Source organism: Chelonia mydas, chromosome 2 (assembly GCF_015237465.2).
Source record: "Chelonia mydas isolate rCheMyd1 chromosome 2, rCheMyd1.pri.v2, whole genome shotgun sequence".
Lineage (NCBI taxonomy): Eukaryota > Metazoa > Chordata > Testudines > Cheloniidae > Chelonia > Chelonia mydas.
The window spans coordinates 106,750,885-106,765,737 of record NC_057850.1 but is presented as its reverse complement, the minus strand read 5'-3'; the positions used below and the strand labels follow the sequence as shown (position 1 = coordinate 106,765,737).

General features: G+C 41.6%; 1 long non-coding RNA gene across 1 annotated transcript in view; it reads right to left on the bottom strand.

Moving 5' to 3' along the window:
• The window catches only part of LOC122464531, a 43,324-nt gene that overhangs the window by 10,643 nt on the left and 17,828 nt on the right, over positions 1-14,853 (bottom strand). The window contains exon 2 of the long non-coding RNA XR_006288661.1: positions 7,379-7,449. This is a non-coding gene — a long non-coding RNA (uncharacterized LOC122464531). The remainder of the gene's footprint in view (positions 1-7,378; positions 7,450-14,853) is intronic.

Below are 14,853 nucleotides of genomic sequence, written 5' to 3'. Positions count from 1 at the left end.
GGATAAACACCCCATCACAGTACAGTGTCCAGAAAATAAAGTCCTGATCAGGGTTACCTCCTCTAGGTGCTACTAGACAATAAATAATAATAACAAACAAACAATAAATAATAATACTTAATAATACTAAATGTATTGAATGTACAAAATGTATTGCATATTTTCACAAAATATTTTTGACTATGCTCGCTGCTCTAACAACTCCTTAACCATTTTAGAAATGAAATAGCTTAATCCCATTCTGAAATCCCTAGGTTACCATTATTAATGACCCCAGGGAGTGGATATGACCCACACATTTGTAATACTAATTTTTTATTTGGACAGAATTATAGCTGTCTCATAAGAACCATTATAGCTCTCAATAATTAACACTTCACACTCCAGACCAGGGGGAAAAAAACCCAAACAAACAAAATGCTACCCTCTTTGAAATAGCCAAACACAAATAAACTGGAAATGCACCAGAACCTCAAATGTGGTGAATTTATGGAGGTTTACGTTCAAACTCCTGTATCTGAATCTGCCTCTCTGGTTTCTGTTTGAGGTTGGATGCAGCTGAGAACTTGTTAAAGCAACCGTTCTCACAAGATTTCAGCCCAAGATGGTGTAACTCTCACAAATCAGCTGCTTTTAAGAGAACTCCATTATTTTGGTCTTTGATCTCATGAGAACACAACTGATGAATGTTTGGCATTGTCAGATCTGAACCCAAAACTCAGCCTGGAGTTGTCCTCAAAACCACAGGCTGAACCACTAGCCTGAACCTAATCAGATCCAAATACCACCACCCCTTCTCATCTCAAATGCTATCATTTGGTCAAGGTGAAATTTATTATACATCAATGAGTAGATCCCTAATGCCATGTGCCTCATTTGGTGCACTGTATGTGTGGTGATATCCAATCAGGCCCTCGGGGTTGCAGAAATGAGTATTAGGTCATTGTTCTATAAAGGAACATTACATACTGAGGAGCAGCGGAATGGCCATAATTTCAGTATAGACCACTTTAAGATTGGACCTCCTTGGTGTGTTTGATTTAGGTTCTCTTTGGAATTCACTCTGTTATACATCATGGGCCTGGCAGACTTGCCATACCATAGTCAACCCCTGGATACAGCAAACTACATTCTCACCTAGATGCATTCCCACCTAGTTCCTATCTCAGGATGTGACAGGTTTCAATCGGTCCACCGAGCCTCTAGGGGGCAATGGAGAGCTACTGTCCCACTGGCAGGCCTTAGTCACACCTTTCGGTCACTGGGGAATTAGCGGAGAATGCGTGCCGGCACGAGTCCACGGCGTGCCCCTAGGGCACGGGGGCCGCCGGCACAAGTCCGCGGCGTTCGGGATTCTGCTACCCGAGGCGGGTTGGCCAGGGTCAGGGAACGCAGGCCCACCCAACTCCTCTGCATTCCAGCCCAGGGCTCTGACAGTGGCAGGAGGAGAGGGTCCTGCCACTGGGTCAGCAGGGAACCATCTGTGCCCTGCTGACCAAATACACCCACCACACTGTGCAGTTCTGCCCCTGGGCTACTTCCTACCCAGTCTCTCAAGCGGGTCTCTCCAGCTCATCCAGGTATTCAGCTGCTGGCAGCTCCCACTCCCCCTCTGCGTCAGGCTCACGCTGGCCCGGGTTACAGTCTGGCCCTTCCAGGTCCTCAGTGGCTGGCAGTCCTGGTAGCCCCAGTCCTTCCTCCAGGCCCAGGGCCTCTCCTGGGTCAGCAGCAGGGTCTGGAGAGAACAGCCTGTATCTCCCTCCCTCCCTCCCTCCCTGGTGCTGCCCTCACTGGGCTAAGGGCCCTGCCCTTTGTACTTCCTGTTCTACCCCTCCCCTTCCGGGGATTGGAGTAAACTTGGTCTGGCCCCGCCCACTCAGGCGGAGAGGGTGGATCTTTACCCTCTGGTTCGGAGGGAAGTCACCCTGGCTCCCTACACAGGACCTATGTTCTGGCTATGATCCAAATGTACCCTCTTCCTAGAATTTCCCTTTATTGTTTAACTTAAATTCCAACAAATCATAAACCTCAGCCTAGGTTTTCTCCTCAGCCTGACAGTTCCTTGAAGGAGCTTATTGTCCCTCAGCCATAGCAGGTAGGTCTATACAGTTGCTGGGAACAAGTCTTGGAGCCTGGATTGATGGACTTGTGCTAGTTGGGCTCAGGCTAGCTTACCAAAAATAGCTATGTTGACATTGCTTGGATGCTTAGGCTGGAGTTTGGGCTCTGAAGCCCACCACCCCCCTTAGGCCTCAGAGCCCAAGCACCAGCCCAAGCCAGAACACTTATACGGCTGTTTTTAGCACACTAGTGTGAGCCCCGCTACCTCAGATCTGTTGAACAAGACGCAAGACTTGCTCCCAGCAGCGGTGTGGACATACCCAGTGAGGCTCAAATCCTCTTCTATTCCTTGGTTGTAGTTAATGGGACCCACCTGGTTTGGCTGCTAGAATGAATCAACAGAATAGCATGGCATCTCTGTGCTGTCCTCTAGCACTTCACATCTTGCAATAACAGGGACTGAAGAATTGTTTTAAAGTGGCACTGTACATTAATAGTTTTTATTGCTTTCACGGGGACCACTCTTCTCATTTTTGTTCATTCGGTTTTTGAGGGGAGTTTATTACCGCAACAATAGAAGTGGTCTGGTGGTTTATGTGACACAAATAAAGCAAGACTAAAACTATGACTGTAAAAGTTAAAAGGACTGTATTTGCTAATGCTATTTTTGCATAAGGATAGCAGCTGCTTTTCTTTTCTTTTTTAACAGATGGAGTTATTTCTCATGTAGTGTTACAGTAATGACCAACATGACACAGAAGGAAAATTCTGTGACAATATGTTAGGTAAGATGTTATTGACAGCTCCACTTGGTTGTAATTTGTAAGATTACATTGTTGTTCTGTTCTTTTTTTTTTTTCCATCTCCCAAATGCTCTCTGTCTTTTCTGCTTTGTAGAACCAGATTTTACACTGAATGGAAAAACTTAATTTTAAGGATTTTAAGTAAAACCATTGGAGGTTAAAATGATTAACAGAATCTACATATAATCTTAAATTAAAATGAATTGCATTTTAAAATAATCTAATTAAAAATCAGTGCCCCTTTCACTTATGTGCCAAGAGTTCAGGATTTTTGATTTCCCCTGTAAGTGTTGATGACTTGGGTATCACAAATGCAGGAGATATTCTGTTTGGATAAGGGAGTCCAGCAGAGATACTGGAAGCTAGAATGACCAAGGAGACTAGAACATCATGAAAACTCAGAATGCCAAGGGAAGCCACATAACTAGAATAAATGCTTAATTAGAAGTAGATCAGTCATGGATTTGTTATAAAGTTTGTTTTTCTGGGAATAGCCTGAACACATTAGTTAAAACTGACTTTTTTTTTTGTTGTCAGTTCATCTCATCCTTTCTCACCTGGCTCCACTGAAAAATTCACAATCCATTCCTCTGACAACTCTAGGAATTCACATGTGCATAAATAAACCTTCACAAGGCTGCCTCCACTCTCGTGGATCTCTAATTTCATTGTTGTTGGAAATAAGTGATAGGAAGATATGATTTTGGGCTCTGATTGAATGTTGTTAGTCTGAGACAGAGAAGAGACCTTAGCTCAGCAAGTCTTTTATTCAAACTTACTTCAACGGTTAGACCAATGTGTCTGGTAGCAGTGTGTCTGAATATAATACAAAACAATAGTGAGCAAAAGAACCGTGACAAAAAGCCAAGAATCATGCTTCTAAGGAGTGGAAAGGAACTGCAGGGAGGCCATGTAGCTGATTCAAAGACACACAGGTCTCCTAGGATAGGATCCTTTTAAATCTGTGGATATCATAGAATCCACAAGTCTGGGGACCAGACTGGCTGCTGCTTCAATGAATGGAGGTGGGAGAAATGCCACCATCCTCTCATGCAAGAATATGGAGGAATCTCCACCTGGAGAACTTCACTGTTTTCCTTCCTCGAGGGACACAATGTAGCTTCTGTGTCACCATGTGTATTTCCGTTAGCATGTTCTATGCTATTTTGGCTGCAGTTGGTAGAAGACTGCTAGCGGCCTACCAGGGTTCTCTATAAATCTGTACGTGACCAATATGTCACAAGGCATTGTGTATGTAGCACCTTGGCTACCTGGTATTCCTGGGTCCACCTTGCCTTGAGTCTTGTAAATTTGGAACATATTCTCAAAGAACACACCAGCTGTAGATCAGCAACTAAAGTTAAAATTCTTTGTGTTGCTTTTTTACAGGAAGACTTAAAATGGCTGCTGCCATTCCATATTTTTTTAGCTATTCTCAAGGTCGACTTATTTTAGGGTGTTCTGTGCTGTCTACCATAGAACGAATACTGCTATACTGACTCTTGCCAGACCCTTCAGAGGAGGAGTTATCCCTGAAAAAAATCTGCTTCGACCTGTCCATTACACATACTTTTGTGTACGCCACCCACTCTCACAGTACGTCTACTGTATTTTTATAGAAGTAAAACTTTTGCAGATGAATATCTGAAAAGGGTGAATTGAATAAAAGTCCCATAATAAAATGAAAAAATATAATGGCTATCAAAGGGGCTGGAAGAAAAAATCCCGTTAATCTGTCTGAGCTAATTAATATAGTCTTTTTTTTATTTACTTATATAAGACAGAATCTTGGTAAATGAATACCAGATAAATATGAAAAGGATGTACTCTATATCAAAGATGTGCTTTAAAAAAAGTTTCAGTTCAGTTAAATAGGGAACTTAGCATAACATTAATAATAATAATTTATAATAAATTAATAAATTATACTCCTTTGTGCTACCCTCCACCTCCCTTATCCCCCCTCATCTTGGACAAGATTAATCAAATATATATTTGCAGGATTTGGGTCCTGTTGGAAGTACGTGTTGCCTTCCTTTAATGAGTTTCCACTCTGCTTTCCACTGAGGCTGTCTCTGCAGTGAATCAAAATGACTTTTTTTTAATTGACAAGTGCCACACTGAAAAGCAGAGCTTGTTACATTGGTTCCAAATTGTTAATGCACAAGCTGGGAGCCCCACCAAGACTCCCAGCCTGAACCCAGACCTCTCTGCTCTTCGTCTTCTTTCTACTTCGACCATTTAAAAGAAATAATAAAGTTACCATCTTTATAGAGGGCTTTGCATTTTAAGAGTGCTGTGCAAACATTAAAGAGTCCTAACAACATCCCTGAAGAAGAGCTCTGTGTAGCTTGAAAGCTTGTATCTTTCAGAAACAGAAGTTGGTCCAATAAAAGATATTACCTTACCCACCTTGTCTTTCTAGAATTGTTAACATCCCTGAGAGGGAATTTAGTAAATAATATGGTCCTGGGGAAAATGACAGAGAGAGGTTAAGGATGTGCCTAAGGCCACACGTTTAATAGGTGGCAGAGTTGAGATTAGAACAAAAGTAGGGCTGTCAAACGATTAAAAAAATTAATCGTGCGATTAATCGCACTGTTAAACAATGATAGAATACCATTTATTTAAATATTTTTGGATGTTTTCTACATTTTCAAATATATTGATTTCAATTACAATGCAGAATACAAAGTGTATAGTGCTCACTTTATATTTATTTTTGATTACAAGTACTTGCACTGCAAAAACACAAAAGAAATTGTATTTTTCAATTCACCGAATACACGTACTGTAGTGCAATCTTTTTATCATGAAAGTTAAACTTACAAATGTAGAATTATGTACAAAAACCTTGCGTTCAAAAATAAAACAATGTAAAATTTTAGAGCCTGCAAGTCCACTTAGTCCTACTTCTTGTTCAGCCAATCACTCAGACAGACACATTTGTTTACATTTTCAGGAGATAATGCTGCCCACTTCTTGTTTACAATATCAGCTGGAAGTGAGAACAGGCGTTCTCATGGCACTGTTGTAGCCGGCGTTGCAAGATATTTACGTGCCAGATGTGCTAAAATTCGTATGTCCCTTCATGCTTTGATCACCATTCCAGAGGACATGCGTCCATGCTGATGATGGGTTCTGCTCGATAACAATCCAAAGCAGTGAGGACCAACGCATGTTCATTTTCATTATCTGAGTCAGATGCCACCAGCAGAAAGTTGATTTTCTTTTCTAGTAGTTCAGGTCCTGTAGTTTCTGCATTGGAGTGTTGCTTTTTTCAGACTTCTGAAAGCATGCTCCACACCTTGTCCCTCTCAAATTTAGGAAGGCACTTCAGATTCTTAAACCTTGTGTCAAGTGCTGTAGCTATTTTTAGAAAGCTCACATTGGTACTTTCTTTGCGTTTTGTGAACTCTGCAGTGAAAATGTTCTTAAAATGAACAACATGTGCTGGGTCATCATCCGAGACTGCTATAACAGGAAATATATGGCAAAATGTGGGTAAAACAGAATAGGGGACATACTATTCTCCCCCAAGGAGTTCAGTCACAAATTTAATTAGCGCATTATTTTTTAATGAACGTCATCAGCATGGAAGCATGTTCCCTGGAGTGGTGGCTGAAGCAAGAAGGGACATACGAATGTTTAGCATATCTGGCATGTAAATAACTTGCAATGCTGTCCACAAAAGTGCCATGCAAATGCCTGTTCTCACTTTCTGGTGACATTATAAATAAGAAGAGGGCAGCATTATCCCTTATAAATGTAAACAAACTTGTTTGTCTTTGTGATTGGCTGAACAAGAAGTAGCACTGAGTGGACTTGTAGGCTCTGAAGTTTTACATTGTTTTGTTTTTGAGTGCAGTTATGTAACAAAAAAAAAATTCTACATCTGTAAGTTGCACGTTCACGACAAAGAGATTGCACTACAGCACTTGTATGAGGTGAATTGAAAAATACTATTTCTTTTGTTTATCCTTATGAAAATGTAGAAAAACATCCAAAATACTTAATAAATTTCAATTGGTATTCTATTGTTCAACAGTGCGATTAAAACTGTGATGAATCGCGATTAATTTTTTTGAGTTAATCGCGTGAGTTAACTGTGATTAATCGACAGCCCTAAACAAAAGAGTTTTTGGTTCCCAGCCCAAGAGGCTGAACGGTCCAAAGGAAAGAGCCCAAGGCTGGGATTCAAGAGCTAAGCCCATCTCTGCCACTGACTTGCTTTGTGGCCTTGCACAAATCACTGAAGGCAAAATTTTGAACTCTTGGATCTAAAATTAAGCATGTAAGTGGCTTGATTTTTCAAAAGTGTTGATCACAGGACATTTATTTAATTGCTTAAATACAAAATTAAGTTCCTATTTTTAGGCATCAAAGTTTAAAAGTGTTGGTCTTAACCTCCCTGCTTCAGTTTCCCCATCTGTAAAAGGGAGGTATTATGACTTACATATTTCTCACCAGAGTATCATTTAGCTAATTATTTATTTATTTACAGTAATACTCACTTTGTGCCAGGTGTTTTCCAAACATTCAAGAAGGATACTGGGGTACTGTCTGCTCGGAAGAGCTCCAAAACCTAAGGAAAGGTCGTCAGAAGTTAGTGGAAAGGGAACAAACATTAGGCAATTTATATACAAGTCAACTTGACTCACTATGAACAGCATGGCAGAAGTGGGTTTTTAAGAGGAATGTATGTGTGGGCATGGTAGGGGTTATTAACACACTTTTGGCTGGGAAGAGCGAGGAGGATAGCAGGTAGGTGAAATCACAGAATACCAAGTTCAGAAACAGCATGATACAGAACTGCAGGGGATATAGTCTATTGTACCTCTAGGACGACATGTGGAGTTTATGCACATCGTAATTTTGACCTTCAATGCACATTTCTGACTAGCTTTCATGGTCCACCTGCATTTGCTTTTGAGATTTGTAGAACAGAGAATTCTATTGTTGGAGGCTGATCCTTAAGAAATAGTTCCCAGGTAGCATATCAAATTAGTTTTCAGGCTTGCCACTAACTGCCCTTCACTTACAATCTTTTTACACGCAGTATAAGTTGCAGAGCATAGAATTTTCTTGATAATTGGAGGGAAAAAATCCCTGCGAGAGACATTTCTCTTTACAATCCAAAGGCAGTGCACAGTGTGTGCTGTGTCCTGCAGGAAGATATTAAATGGGGTTGTTTTAATCTCTGTACCAGATTTACCTTTGTGGATTTCTGGAACTGGTGGGACCTGTGGTGGTGTTTTTCAGGAGGTTGGGTGGAATATAGAGAGATTAGAGTGCTTCTGTATTCAGTATTAACTGCCTTTTAAAATTTTTCTGAGTGAAGGGCTACCAGCCTGCTGCTCAGTGACTAATAAATTTGATTCATCCTCACTCCCCACAGGGCTATCCTCCTTCTTACTAATGTTTGACATTTTACATTTTAATTAAGCTCACCCTCCAAGCAGCAAACCACTAGGAGAATGACAGATTTTCTTACTGCAACAAGATACCAGCAAAAGGGCAGTTCACCAAATATACATCTGATGGTAACACCCACTAATGCTCTAGTCTACACGACCACCTAAAGGGTATATGTGTGATAGAGAAAAAGAAATGACACCCTTTGAAATATCGAGGCGATATGAGTTCCTGCTGCTCCTGCCTCCACAACAAGATCATTCAATATTTATATCACAGTAGGAGCCAGAATTCCAATGAGGATCCAGGGGGCCATTGTGCTAGGTGCTGTACAAACACATATGAAGTCACAGTTCCAACCATGAAAAGCATAGTCTAAAAAGGTAAGTTACATATAAAAGGTGGGAAAGAAGAGGACTGTAAATAAATATACAGTTTGTATATGCATTTGCCATTAAAAAAAAGTGTATGACAACTGACCCCCCCGCATCTGCTCAAGCCATTATTAAATGGTTGATTCTGTGTAGGCATCATTGCAGAGGTGTGCCTTGAGCAGCCATTTGAAGGAGGTCTTGCAGATCAGGGAGGGTGTTCCATGTGTAAGGGCAGCACTGAAGAATGTGTTAAGATGTCTGTGTGACAAGAAATGGGGCAAGCTGGCGTCCCTGGCAAAGCAGAGGAGGTGGTGGGTGGCAGACCAGGGAACAGATTAGAGTAGGCAACTAGAGTTGTTGTCAAGTGCCTTGATGGTGAAGACTAAAAGCTTGAACTTGATGTGGTGGAACAAGGGGAGACAATGGAGTCAATGCCTTAGAGTGGTGAGGGACAGCAGAGGACGCTGGCTGCCGCCTGTTGTATGGACCTGCAGGGGCTGAGGATGAAGTCACAGCAATCAGGAAGGGAGATAACTCATGGATAACGATTTTGACTGCCTGGACAGAAAGAAATAGATCTTAGCAACATTGTGAAGGAAGATTTGGATACAGCCTGGATGTGTGGGGCAGGAGAAAGGAAGAAGTTGAAGATGATGCCCAACTGACAGAGCTTGGTGACAGAAGGATGGTAATACTGTCAATAGTGACAGAGGATGCAGGGCGTAGAGAGAATTTAGGAGGGCTAGCAGTGGAAAGCAGAGGGAGCATACCAGTGAGTCTGGCACTAGGAGTTCAGCTGGTAGTTGAAAATGAGCATATGAGATAGGGGAGAGAGAGAGAGAGACAGTGAAAAGGAGAGGTTATGCGGGCACAGTTGTGTCACCCTGGAGGTGTGATTTTTTTCTTCACATTCCGAGTCAACATAACTATGCTAGCAAAACTCTATAGTGTAAACTAAATCTTAGACTGTAATGAAAGCAATTCAACTACCCACTGATAACTACACACATTCCAAAATAGTATGGACACATGCAGACCCACCATACATGGGGTACCACTGATGCCAGAAACAATTCTCCTAGGAGGCAATATTTCTGGGAAAGACTTCAGAACATCAGGCAGGTTTTTGGTGCCACAATGATGTCCTTGTTTCCGAGAAAGAATTTAGAAGAATAGTGCTGAAATCTTGGCTGTGCCACTACCATTAAGGATTTTGATATATGCAGCGTTATTGCAGCCGTGATGGTCCCAGAATATTAAAGAGATAAGGTGAGTGAGCTATAGGCTATAGGCTCCAGGCTATAATCAAGTTGCCCCTTACCCTTCTATTTGTTAAACTAAATAAATTGAGCTCCTTGTGTCGATCAGTATAAGGCATGTTCTTTAATCCTTAATCATTCTCATGCTCTTCTCTGAACCCTCTCCAATTTATCAATATCCATCTTGAAGTGTGGGCACCAGAACTGGAAACAGTATTCCAGCAGCAGTTGCACCAGTGCCAAATACAGAGGTAAAATAACCTCTCTACTGCTACTCGGGATTCCCCTCTTTGTGCATCCCAAGGAAGACCTTAGAAGAATGGCACTGAAACCTTGACTGTACTATTACTTTTAAGGGGTTTGATAGGAGAATGAAGGCATTTTGTTAACTAACACCAGGAGAGGAGTCCACTAATAAGTTTGCCTGGTTTTGTTTAGTGTACATGTGCAGGGGGGTTGTGGTGGGTGTGTGAATGTTATTTTTTTTTGTCCCTACCCTGGTGTAGCATGTTCTTGGGCTAAATCCTGCTCTCCTTATTCATACACGTATTATTCATACATGTAGTCTGACTGAGTGAGCGAGATCTAGCCCCTCATGTTTTCTTCCTTCTTTTAAAGGGAGTTTAAGCTGACTTATTGATTTTAAAATATTTTACAAGCAATAACTTACAGGAAAATGGGAGATCAAGAATAAATAATAAGGTGCATAGGTGCGAAGAGAAAACAGTCGTATGTATTTAAATTATCGTTAAGAACTCAGTCATATGCTAAAAGAAAAGAGATAAACATGTAGATGGCTAAACCAATAGGTGTGCAAAGAAATAACAATCTACAATGAATTAAAAATGCAAATATTGGGGACTAAAATGCTACTCAATACATTTTGTTTAAGTGCCTAAATGCCTTCAGGTATGAGTGTTAAAATAGAAAAATTATTCTGATGGCTTTTTGGGGGGCAGATAAGTGGAATTCTGTGAAGTCTCCTGTGCCCTAATTCAGTTCCTTATGGTTAAATGTGATGGGCCAAATTTATCTCTAGTCTGCTATATTTACTGCTGGAAGCACTTATGGCATATTAAAGATATTTATAAAGAAGAACTGGATTCCAAACCGACACTCATTTTCAAGCTACAGAGCAAGAAAATAAAATGGAATATGATCTCTCAGGTCAGTTCAGTTTTTGGTAGGAGGAAATGGTTGCTTAGTCATATTAGTCTATTGATTCTGAAACAACAAAGCATGAAATCTGCAGTGGCAAAATACATTTATGTGTGGTGAATCACTGGCAATACTGAGCCTGGTCTTTGTTGCTCCTCAGTTTTCTCTTACAGATTTCATCCTCATTAGCTCATTGATCACCTTTGCCCCTGTAACTGCTAATGCCAGGATCTCTCTTCACCAGTCACAGTGTGGTGATATTAAGGCGACTATCATTCATGTTCTGTAGTATTTGTGGCAGAATATACTGAAAGGGCCTAATCCAAAGACAAGTGAAGTCAGTGGTAGTCTTTCCATTGACTTCATTAGGCACTGGGTTGAACCCTAGAAAAGGACACCATGATCCTGCCTGATCTGCACCAACTTTGGGGGAGTTACTGCCTAAGAGGTGCCTCATGAATCCCCATCTTCCATATAACTGACATTCCACCGCTGCTACTGCCTCAGCCGACTTGGGCAATACTTAACGTGAGGACATCTGCAGCTTTGCGGTGGCCCTGGTACTGCCAGTGATTACAGCAGAATAGGCAGATTCCGTGCCTTTTCGCACGTTTGTGATCCATCTCCTACCGGCTCGAGTGCGCTGGGCCATTAATGAAGAATCTGCCTGACTGTAATAGAATGCAACAAATACTAGGTTAAGGAAAAGGGAGAAAACTTCCTTGGCATTTGTATTTTTTCTGTGCTGAACTAATTTTTGTCCAGATTTTGTATCTCAGCTATGCAAAGCTGATAGCCGTGTCTTTAATTGGAGAATCTTATTTCTTCTGCAGTCATGGGTGTGACTGGCATTTGGCATACACATTGGCCAATCTGTTGCCCTTTGCCACATTATACTCAGAATCTCCTGTGATAGACACGCCACTGCATACAATCTGATCGCTAACACAGCAGGTGCAGTGTCTGATATAGAACAAAAAGAACCATCCAGTTGCGGCATGAAATGTTGCCCAAAGGAAATTAAAAACTGTATGAGGCAGTGTGCATGGCACAGCGGAGTGTATGGTATACTTGCGTATACCCTTGCTTGTCATTATTCTAAAGCAGGAATATAAGAGAACTATCTGAATGCTTAATATATTCGAAAATAGAATTTAATCCAGTGCTTTTTATCATTTTCTTCTTTATGTTTTGGCAGAATTTGATGTAGTTTGGAGAGCAGAATTTGGCAGCTACTGGCTGCATGTCTAAAAACCTTAATTTGTAAATTAGAAAAAAAGGGCTTTCTTTCTGTTTGCAAGCCCGGTTATTCATTTTGCATGTGCAGAATGGAATTGCGTGTGCAGTGAGTTCACTTATAATACTGATTATGAAGATTAAAGGCTTAATCCTGCAGGCTGCTAAATTTTGCTGATAGAGCTCAGCACAGTCTTTGCTCAGCACCTGTGGAAACACATTTTCATCACAGGAAAATGAACATAGTGCTGCATGCATCTGTGTGTGCCTGCGCCCAGGCAAGTAGCGGGGGAAGTGAATGTGGGATAGGGACGATTACAGGACACTGAATTTAGACTTGTTGAATATGGCGAGAGAGAAGGTGGACATGATGGGGTGGATACAGGAAGAAGTTAATGTACTGAAGTTGTGACATGAGACTGGTCTTTATTTCCCAGACCCAGACACATGACATGGATCAGAGTTACAAAAGTTTATGTCCCTCCTCCATAGTGTTATAACTTTAGTCACTGACTCTGGTGGCTACTATAAGAGATTTGGTAAATGCATATGAAATTTGAAGCAGCCATTTTAATGATTCTCAGTTATATTATTGCCATCCAGCAGAAGTGATTCATTTGAGTATGCTTAAGAGCTGCACTTAGCAGACACTAAGGGCAAGGGCCAGACAGCGTGTGGCCTGACCAGTCCACCCTAACCACATCACAGTGGTAACTGAGCACCTCGAATGTGGAAGACACAGAAATGTGTTTGAGAAAAGAGTATCCCTCATAGCCAGCTGCTCTTAGCCTTGTGACGTATGCCTGGCAGAGTGTTCTTGCTGGTCCACTAGCCTGCAATACTGATCTTCATCAGCTTTCTTCAATTTTTCTAGATTAGAAGGAAATAAAGTATCATGCTTGGTAGCACTACTAGATACGGTGTAAGTAGCTCGTATCTGTCATGACTTGTTGTCTGGGCACTGCACTTCTATATGGAGAGAAGTCCCTGTCCCTAATGCAGAGGCAGTGTCCACGTTGTGTTGGGATGCAGCCTAATAAAGAGGGGACAAATGCAAGGGGACCTTAGGGTCCTATTTATTTTTAAGTATTAAAATAATTGAAACAGGCCTTATATAGTTGCTTTTTGTGCAAACGAAAATATAACTGTGATTCAGTGCTGTTTCCTCAGGACCCTCCTCTATCTTCCTGGAGGATTGGGCCCTGTGGGACAGTATTTCCCCCCTACCCCAAACTTGTCCCATAGCACCTCTAATTACACTTGATAAGGGCTAAATTCTTCTCCTATTGAAGTCAATGGTAAAACTCCCACTGACTTCAATGGTGCACGATGAGGCACTAAAAGAGGTGTGCAGACACTTTGCACATAAATTGTAAAATGACTTCAGGTGATTATTTTTTCATATTTCATTACTAACAAGGAAATGGGGCTGTTCTCCCAGAAAACCTAGTTAAGTTATGCCAATTTTTCAAGCAAAAGTTCTTCCTTTTTATAATGAAAACTGTCAATTTTAGTACAAAAATTGCCCCAATTTCTGAGGGGAGAGAGAGATGGCAAATCAAAAACATGCATTCTGGTATGCACTAATAGCAAAGCACTTTTATTAAAACTGTGAGTAAAGCAGTTACAAAAATAATGAACAAAACCATGCAAATTTCCATTCAAAACGTTGTGAAACAAACGTGATTCTTGCAGAGTGCTATGCCTGGTCAAGCTCACATCTCCTCAGAAGCAAACCCTTTATTGTTTTATCTGCTTTTGACTCAATAAGGTGCTCATGAAAGTGTGAGACAGAATATTGACTAAGGCCAGGCATAATGTAGGCAGGTGCTGTGTAAACTCCATATGCTGCTCTGTCAGCGTGCCTCCGTCCCGACCTGCCAACTATTCTCTGTCCTGGGGCATCTCCTCAGCAGCGATAGCCAATCATACTGGCATGTATGAAAGCACACAGTGGGTTTGTATTCAGGTCAAATTGGACAACCCTTCTAGTACGTTTGAACCCAGATATCCAGAGCAAAAGAAACTAGTCATTCCACAGTGCTACCCAACCAATACGTAACTATTTTTTTTCCCTGTGCAAGCAGAGCAGGTAACTACAAACAATCTTTCTCAAATAATTACTGTTTACAGAGACATTTTTCTTGGTTCCCAGAGGTTTTTAGCTTGGGGGTGGTGGGGCGGGGGTGGCGAAAGGAATGGAAGGAAGACACTTGTGGTCGCAGCCAACCAAAAGTTCCTGGAGCCATTCTGCCTGCATAGGGCAGATGCAGGCAATATGGCTTAATGTAGCCCAGGGGAAAAGCACACTCAGCAGGAATTCTTACACCTGCTTCTGTATGGAGCACTCTGTGTTTCCCTCCAGCCCTTCTGCTGCCAGATGCCAGGTGGCATGCAGAGGGATGTAGAGGGCCAATCTGGCTGGCCATGTTCCCCTGGGACTCAGCAATCCTGCTGAGCATGATAGCCAGCCCAACAGCCTGGTGTTCCAGGGAGAGTAAGTCTAAATTCTGAGTGGCTCTTAACACATTGGTTCTTCTATGCTGG